Below are 9968 nucleotides of genomic sequence, written 5' to 3'. Positions count from 1 at the left end.
TGACAGGAAAAAGTATAAAAATAACGTGTGTAAGAGAATCAGTAAAGAAATAATCACTATTATCTTTAGCCCCACAGTGGGCGCCAAGCTGTTTACCTCGAAAATACGAGTAACAATTAAATTTGATTGTGGTTTTAAAGATATGTGATTAAGTTCAATACCAATTAATAATCAAGAAATATGAAGTAGAAATGTAAGAAACAAGTGAACCAATGTTACTCATCAGTGGTGACCTCGAACTTAGTGACCTCAAGATGAACTAAGAGCAATAAAGTAAGAACGATAAGGTAAAAGGACAGCTCTGATGACAATAAGCGAGAAAAGTAGGATAGTATATTCCTTGCCAATGATTAGATGATGTTACAAATGATTGGGGTCCCCTTTATATAATAGGGGAACCCTAAATAAAGTACATTTCTATTTATAGTAAGGAATATTATTGGTACAGCTGTAACCGCCTAGTACGGAATCGTACAATCTTATTTCGAGATTTGCACCATAATCTTGGGGACGTGGCAGGAATCTAGCTTATTTCGGGGTCGAGCATGCTTAACTTCGGTATTCCTCGCACTCTTATCTCCGTACATTGCATTCCGTCCTCGAGCTCGAGTCTAGTCTGTCAACCTCGAACTCGAGCCTACTTGAACTCGGATCTAAGGCGATACCTCGAGCCTAGGAAATCGGGCGTACCTAATTTCGACCGTATACGGAGTGTTTAAGATTAAGCAAAACGAGAAAAGAGAAAAATATTTTATATTCGAAGACTCTATCTCAATCCAAAGGTCCAGTATTATTCGTACTTTTACTTTGCATCATTCGCAAAAGGTAGATGTAGAACTGCATGTCCTACTAGTCTGATAAGCCTACTTATCTGGTAGTCTACCTTGTTCATAAGTATAAGGAATTACGTATTAAAATAATATAGAAATAACATTGTCTACTAAAAGTTCATAAGTTTCATTCTCGATATTGAAAACTCTTTTATTACCGTTTTCATGGCGACAGTTCATTCTTCTGTCCATAAATCACCTTCCTTAATGTTTATAATTAATTAAATAATGTTTGAAAATGACTTTAATTTTCTATGAATAACATTCATGAAGCAAGCTTATCGAAATATCTTGCACTCCCTCCATCTCATATTATCAGTCGTGGTTACTGAAAATAATTGTCTCAAATTATTTGTCATTTTAGAAGTTCAAGACAAAATTGATTATATCTTCCTTTTTTACCCTTAGTAATAAATATCCTTGAAGACTACAACACCTCAATTATGGATAACTTTATTCAAATACCAATGAAGAAAGATTAAATATTAGAATATGAATAAGGGTAAAGTAGTGAAAATCACATCATATATAATTTTTCTTAAGGCGCGTGTACGAGAGAATCATGACAGATAATTTGAGACGGACGAAGTAGACTCTTTGCATAATTTCAATGATTAAGTCGAAAGCTTTATTCAAGTTAGGTTGTGGGCTTTTTTTTTGGTTAATTCCTTTTTACTCTTTGATAGCTGGATGCTTTCCAGACCTGTCAGGACGCGATAGGCCATTTTGAGTTCTAGCGCTTATTTCAGTGTTTCGAGACCTCGATTAGTTCCGTTTAGTATTTCACGATTTGCGTGCGCAATCCGTCTTTTTTGAACATCTTTTACGTGAAAAATTGAAAAAAATATGAATTTTAGCTTTAAAATGATTTGAGTTGACTACGATCAATTTTTTGTGTAAGCGACCGCGGATCGGTATTTTGACGCTCCTGATGGGTCCGTATCATGATTTTGGACTTGGGTGTATGCTCGGAATTGAATTCAAAAGTCCCTAACTTGATTTGACGTGATTTGTTGAAAACTAGTATTTTGAAGGTTTAAAGAATTCCTAAGATTGACCGTAGGTTAAATTTATGGTTACTGGATTCAGATTTTGGTTCCGGGACTTGGTATAAGTTTATTTTACTATTTAGAACTTGTTTGCAAATTTTGGTGCAAAACGGAGTTGATTTGATAGGATTCGGACGCTTGATTGTGAATTTTGAAGTTCTCGAGTCTCTGAGAAAAATTTCATGCATTTTGATGTTCGATTCGTAGTTCTAGGTGTTATTTTGGTGTTTTGATCATCCGAGCGAGTTCGTATGAGGTTACTACACTTGTGTGCATGTTTATTTTGAGCTCGAGTGTCACGACCCAAAATACAACTAGTCGTGATGGCACCTAACCCAACCCGCTAGGTAAGCCAATTAACAACTATCCAATTCCAATGAAATTTAATAAGGCAATTAAGTAAGAGAAAATATCTAAATCTTATACACTCCCCAAGGAGTGGTAGCACAAATCATGAGCTTCTAATAATAGAATTTACAAAGCTGGTATGAAATAAAGACACCATTTGTTCGAAAAGTACATAAATAGATTTTTATATTATAAGGCTACCATGAACAAGAGGCAACTACAACTGGAACGCATGTACGTCTTCAATTCCAGCTTCCGTCGATCAAAGCAACATCAGCAGGCAATATCTGCACGCAAGGTGCATAAGTGTAGTATGAGTACAACCGACCACATGTACTCAAAAAGTAACAAACCTAACCTTAGGTTGAAAGTAGTGACGAGTTGGAACAAATGTCGGGTCCAACACCAATAGCCAACAATAATTCATAACAACGTAAAGCAAGTAATAAAAGAAGCAACTCAGAGATAAAATGCTCAACTTTTTCATAGATTCCCGAAAAATAGTTCCGCTTTTCAAGTATATCAGTGATAACCCAAATCCTTTACCTAAACTGTCGAAAATACGAATAAGTTTGAAAACTATAATTTTTTTCAAAAATCCTTTCAACAATAAATAAGATGTTTCATTTTCTTTTCAGATAACAACTGTAAAATACCTATATATGCCCATATGTCAATATGTGTGAGAAGTCATGTATGGCGTGATACTGAACAACACGATAAAAATACATCTCTATGCCTGTATGTCATGTGTGCATGTCAATGCAATGTATCTCAGAGATGAACTCATGTACTCACACTCTCAGAGTACTTAAAATCACTGTCTCACACATTCCACTCATCATGCTCAATCACTCAGTACTATATATGGCCAATCCGGCCCAAGGAAGATCTATCACGGAATATATACATCAACTGACCATTAGCCACTCAGTACTGAGTAGGGCCAAATCCAGCCTGTGGGGAAGATCCATACCCAGGTATATAAATTCTTCAGACAAGATCCATGTATAGGGAAGATCCATCGCTTAATATAATCAACCGCACTCACTGGGGCTGTGTGCAGACTCCGGAGGGGCTCCTTCAGCTCAAGCTATCATAAATTAGTATAGCCGCTGCGGCGTGCAGTCCGATCCCATAAATATAACTTATAATCAGGCCCTCGGCCTCACTCAGTCATCAATCTCTCCAGTCTCTCGGGCTCACAATACCATGAAACTAGCCCAAAATAATGATATGATGTGTCAATAAATGGTAACAGAGACTGAGATATGATATGCATATGAATGCGTATGCCTGAGTATATAAAGCAATGAAAGCAGATAACTCAACAGCGGAAATGACCTCAGTGGGTCCCTACAGGATAAGCATGTAGTCTAGACATGGTTTTTTAACATGGATCATAGCTCAATAGCTTAACTACGTAGAAATTTCATGGTTACAGGTAAGATCATGTAACTACACAATACCACAGAAATAATAGAGTCACAATTCACACGGTGCACGCCCACACGCCCGTCACCTAGCATTTGCATCACCTCAACACCAATCACATAGCACGTAATTCGGGGTTGCGTGCCCTCAGCACCAAGTTTAGAAGTGTTACATACCTCGAACAAGCTATATCCAATACCCAGCAAGCCAAACGATGCTCCAAAAATGCCATCTCGCGCGTAACGACCTCTGAATGGCTCGAAACTAGTCAAAAGCAACTCAAATACATCAAATAATACCAATGGAAACAAACCCAATCAATAAAGGTCAAATATTTAATCAATATTCCAAAATTTACCAAAAGGTCAAACCCGGGCTCGCGACTTGGATCCCGACAAAACTCACAATTTCATAATTAATCTGAAAAATCTAGGAACCCAATTCTTAGTAAAATGACTATAAAATCCTCATACGATGTCCAAATTCGACGGTTCTTTTTGATATGGTTCCGTGATTACAATACGGATCTAATGATTCAATCAAAACACAAATCGAAGCTCATTTGCTTAATGTGGTACCATTTATGCTTGAAGAAACAACGTCGAAACATAAGAAAAACGAGTGCAACACAACCCAAACCTATCCGAAACTCACCCGAGCCCCAAGGGACCACGTATAAACATACCAACAAGTCCCATAACATAACACGGACCTACTCAAGGCCTCAAATCTGCATAACAACATCGAACGATGAAACGCACCTCAAATCAAACTTAATAAACTTTTGAACTTTTGACTTCCAAAAACTCGTGCCGAAATATATCAAATCAACTCGGAATGAACTCAGAATTTGCACATAAGTCTTAATACATCATACGGAGCTACTCGTGCCCCTAAACTACCGAGCGAAGTGCATATGCTCAAAACGACCGGTCGGATCATTACATTCTCCCCTACTTAAACATATGTTTGTCCTTGAACGTGCCAAGAGTTGTTCCTAAGCCATCAAACCACCGAGTAACCTTACCATGCACATACCCGAGGGTGATCTCATGTCACCCTATTCAATACAGGCCCGATGACACAAAATAACTGAAGATCATTAATTCAACCTTAGCCCATAAATGTTGGAATCTAATTTTTCCAACATTCGGAATTTCCTACAAGACCCGAACCTCGCAATCTACACACTGTATAAGTCTGAACAAGCTGTACCAAGATGTAACTGTAACCCAAGATGTAATCACATGATATATCGCATAACTCAAATACACATAGCAAATCTCCAATCATAGTAGCTGCCCAAAACAACCCAATTCCGGTAATAAACCTCATATCAAACAAAACCTCGCTCTAAACCTTCGTACTCTGCCGATGATAAAAAAAACACGCAGAAACTCATAACCACTCACCAAATCAACAAATCATGGAACTCTCACTCCTTCGACAAGAACTATAGCCAAATTTCTAAATCGACTCCCCATATTATCCTTCCAAATATACTGCAATGAGATCTGATAACACCTATTCTAGGTCCGACGACTTCATCTTATCAGATACAAGCTGCTCTGCTAACACGCCACACCAATACTACACAGAGACACATATCGTGCAATCTGTGCACCAATACGCAACAATTCAAATGCACTCAATCATGAGAAATGACTCGAACGAGAGAACAGTCCTGCAAGCTTAACAAGTACCGCCACAACGAAATGCTAAAAATCCATCACTCACTGTAGAACCATAATACACGAATCTAACACAAAGGAGCATACCTCAACATAACTCCACTACAATGCGTGACCCCATCCAAACACTGATCCATATTATATACCTCAAGCCACCCTACTCAAAATCAATAACCATGCGCAATTCGACATTAAGTACCCAAAGTGCATTACCATAACCACGGAGAAGCAAATGACACAATGCCATACAAAACCCCGAAGAACATAACCAACACGCAATCAATCATGCAATGCCCAAATACCCATCTCGCTCAAATTCCGCTATAAGGCCCCAATAGAACCGCACTATGTGAGCATATAACCAACAAATCACAACTCTTCATAGCATAGAACAGTAACGTACATATCATATCAGAACACAAATAAGCTCAACAATAACCGAATGGCACATCCCTCAACCATAGCAGTATGGAGCCAACCAATCTGACCCGGTGTAGAATACACATCCTACTTAGGCCTACCAATGGGCCCCAAATCAACTTTGGTCATCCACAAATAGATAAATAATCATCCGAAGGTCCACAATGACCTAACCATAACACATACCATCCTCTGACTATCTTAGGCCACATTTCCAGAGTCCACAACTACGAAACAATCTGCTCTTAAGAACTCCCAATCTACAAATCCATATAACACACGAATCACCATATCTGCTCCCCAACTCCACTGCCTGAATGTCTAACACATCTCTTATACATGATCATCTCACGAGGAATACTTCTCTAATTCTTCCGTGCCACATAGCAATATCTGAAAATCAATAGTCGATCAACTAGGAAAGTGCCGAAATACCAATGAAGTATCCATAAATCATAACACAATGCTTTTAAAATGTGCACCCTTTTCAGGCAATACCAAGTAGTAACATCATTCATCTAGTCATTTTAAATCATCCATGTTGCCTAAGAATTCATGACCTTTCCTTCAAAATTGACCCGTGACCTTGCACATGCAAATCTCGACCCCACAAAACACACCACATCTGTTATGCCATCATATGAAAAGTACGAAAATCTCATAATCCACTCCGAGTCACATCAAACTACATACTCAATCAGTTAGAAACCTTCCATTTGATCTCATCTAGGAGAAAATCCCAATACATAACATGTTCCACACACCAGCAGGAAATATACACCTCGAACCGTGGTAGAAACCATTGAGAACACTTTGGAACCCATTTGTACATAACCAAGTCATCAAAATTGAATCTCCCTAACTCAACCAAGAAACGCAGGTCATCAACAACCCAAGGGCAGTGCCACACAACACATGTAGAGAGTCACCACATCGTAAGAACCAAAAGAGCCAATCACATCCATTACTATGCTGATCCAACCCATTACCAAGCTGTCCTAATTCTCCGAGTTCCTCCCAAATTGCCTTCAATTTGATACTTCTCCTTGCTAGAACCTATCAAAGGTCCATACTAACTTCCCCCTTCTTATAACACACAAGAACAACCGTCATAACCGGAGTACTCATCTACAGTCCACAACTCGGAATCGGAGTGCCCTCCAGGCATCAATTCTCAATTTAACGAAATCACTACAACCTTCATACTTGGTTTAAATCTTTAATCAATCAAGTGACTACATGCCATATTTATACAATCTTCCTGTGGGACACACTCCCACAACTTACCATAACAAATAATTGGGTCTTACCTCCAAACCACCGATCGCACTAACGCTGAAAAGCGATCAAGAATCATTAACCAGGATGCAAAGCCTTTTTCACAAAACACCGATCTCAGGTGACGCTTAAGACAATACCAACTTACCTTAACATCGAAACTCCTTTCCTGCTCGTCTGAGCTCGTGACATCCTATAACGACCCGGCCGGTCATTTTTGAAATTTACGCCCCGATCCCCCCTTAACTATTTCCCCTAAGTTCATTTCTGCTATTTTGGTTTGCCGGGACGTTCGGTGTTGAGTTTCGGAGAGTTTTGGGACACTTAGTCCCTAAACGAGAGCTTAAGTGTTGAAAAATGGTCCGTAGTCGAACAGTGTGAAGAAGACCTCGGAATGGAAATCTGATGGTTCCGTTAGATCCGTTAGGTGATTTCGGGGTTGGGAGCGTGTTCGGAATGTATTTTGGAAGCTCGTAGCTCATTTAGGCTTGAAATGCCGAAGTTTGAATTTTTGAAGTTTCCGGTCCGATAGTAAATTCTTGATCCGAGGGTCGGAATGGAATTTCGGAATTTTCTATAGCACCGTCATGTCATTTGGTACGTGCGTGCAAAATTTCAGGTCAATCGGACGAGGTTTGGTTAGGTTTTTTATCGAAAGCGTGTTTTGTTGAAATTTGAAGTTCTTAGGCTTGAATCCTTGATTAATTCGTGTTTCCGGCGTTGTTTTAGGTGGTTTAAGGATTGGTAAAAGTTTGAATGATGTTATGGGATATGTCCGTAGGTTTGGTTGAGGTCCCGGGGGCCTCAGGTGTGTTTCGGGTGCTCAACGGAGCACTTTGGAGTTGGAAAATGTTGCAGAAAATCCCTTCAGCTGTTGCAGAACCTTTCTTCATTGCGATCGCATCAATAACCATGCGATCGCGTAGTGCAATTCTGGAGGGGGACCAAACCCTTCTATGCGATCGCATAAGCTGTCCGCGATCGCACAGTTCAGCTTTCACCTTTTACGCGATCGCGATACCTTGGCTGCGTTCGCATTGAACAATTTCTGGACCTTCCAATTTTACTCTTCTGCGATCGCATTACTCCTTATGTGTTCGCATAGACCATTTTCTGGGCTTCCCATTTTTTTTCTCTATGCGATCGCATGACTACTCCTGCGATCGCATAGAACAAAATCCCTGGGCTGATATAAACATTTCAAAACGAGGGTTTAGCCATTTTTAACAAAACTCAAGCTAGAGAGCTCGAATTTGGGAGAAATTTCGAAGGTTTTTCAAGAGCAACGATTGGGTAACGATTCTCTACTCTTTTATGCTTAATACCCACTAATCTAAACACGATTTCATATTTAAATTTCGGATTTTGAATGAAAATTGGGTGAAAGTTCATAAGACCAAACTATTGGGTTTTGAGGGGGCATTTGACCTCCGATTTGGGAGATTTTTATATGGTTGGACTCGTGAGAGTACGAGGGTTCTGAAAACGTGAAAATTATTCGATTCCAAGACATTGGCTGGAGGGGCATTTTGGTCATTTTACCTATTTTCGCGCTCTAGCTTTAAATTTAATAGTGGAATCAGTTGTTTGCAATATTATTTACGATGTGTAATTGAATTGAATAGATTTGGGCCATTTGGAGTCGGATACTCGTGGCAAAAGTGTGATTCCGAGTTGATTTTGGTGCCGATTCGAGGTAAGTGGCTTGTCTAACCTTGTGTGGGGGACCTTTCCCCTTAGGATATGATATGTGGTAATTGAGTGCCTTGTACGTGAGGTGACGAGCGCGTACTTGAGCTAATTGTTGAAAAATCCAGTTTTTACTTAAGATATTGAGACTGAGTTTCCTTCATATTTGCCTTGTTTTACTTGCAGTTATAACCTGTGTTAGATTAGAAAAGCATGTTTAGTTGATTTAACTTGCCTAATTATTTAAGTTGCCTTGACTGTACTACGTGAAGCATGCTAGGCTAGTACTACCTGATGTTTGTCTTTTGTACTTCATTTCTGAATATCATCTGGTTGTGGTTGCGCATTTACATTGGGACTACGGATGTGGGATTCCGGTAGCTCCCTCCCTTGTTTGTTTACTTTGGGACTACGGGTTCGATTCCCGGTAGATCCCCCTGCACTTTTACTTTGGGACTGCAGGTTAGATTCCCGATAGATCCCCCTGCACATTGATAGTTGGACTACGGGATGGTATCCCGGGAGATCCTTCGGATATACACATATGATGGACTACGGGACGGTATCCCGGGAGATCCACTGGACAGTTGAGAAAAGGACTACAGGACGGTATCCTGGGAGATCCTCATTGTTACCATTGGTGTTGAGCTGTATTTATTCTGTGGTTGTTCCGTTCTTGTGTATTTGCTATTGCCTTGTTTAATCTATCTTATTTCACTGCTGTATTTATTATTTCTGTCAGATTATCATACGGTTAATTATTGTTATTACTATATTTTGTCTCAGTATGGCCCTGACCTTCCTCGTCACTACCCAACTGAGGTTAGGCTTGGCACTTACTGAGTACCGCTGTGGTGTACTCATGCCCTTCCTGCGCATATTTTTCATGTGCAGATCATCTAGGTACCTCCACTCAGGCGCACTATCAGTGAGGCAGGAGGACTATGGAGACTTCGAGGTAGATCTGCTGCGTCCGCAGACCGACGAGTCTCCCTCTTACTCCATCTTTAGTACTTAGTTTTCCTTCTTCGGTTGTTAGAAATTCTGGAGTTTGGAACCTTTACTATACACTTCTGTAGCCTGTGTTGCCCGTGAGTTTCCGGGTTTTGGGAACTATTTTAGACTTGTGATATTGAGTTGTACTTGCCAAGCGGCATTCAGTACAACTTCCTTTAGATATTTGATTTGTATTTTCTTCTATTTTTTCGTCAATTATTATATTTCCGTCA

This window comes from Nicotiana attenuata, chromosome 1 (genome assembly GCF_001879085.1).
Source record: "Nicotiana attenuata strain UT chromosome 1, NIATTr2, whole genome shotgun sequence".
NCBI classification, from domain to species: Eukaryota; Viridiplantae; Streptophyta; class Magnoliopsida; order Solanales; family Solanaceae; genus Nicotiana; species Nicotiana attenuata.
This window is presented reverse-complemented; position numbering follows the sequence as displayed.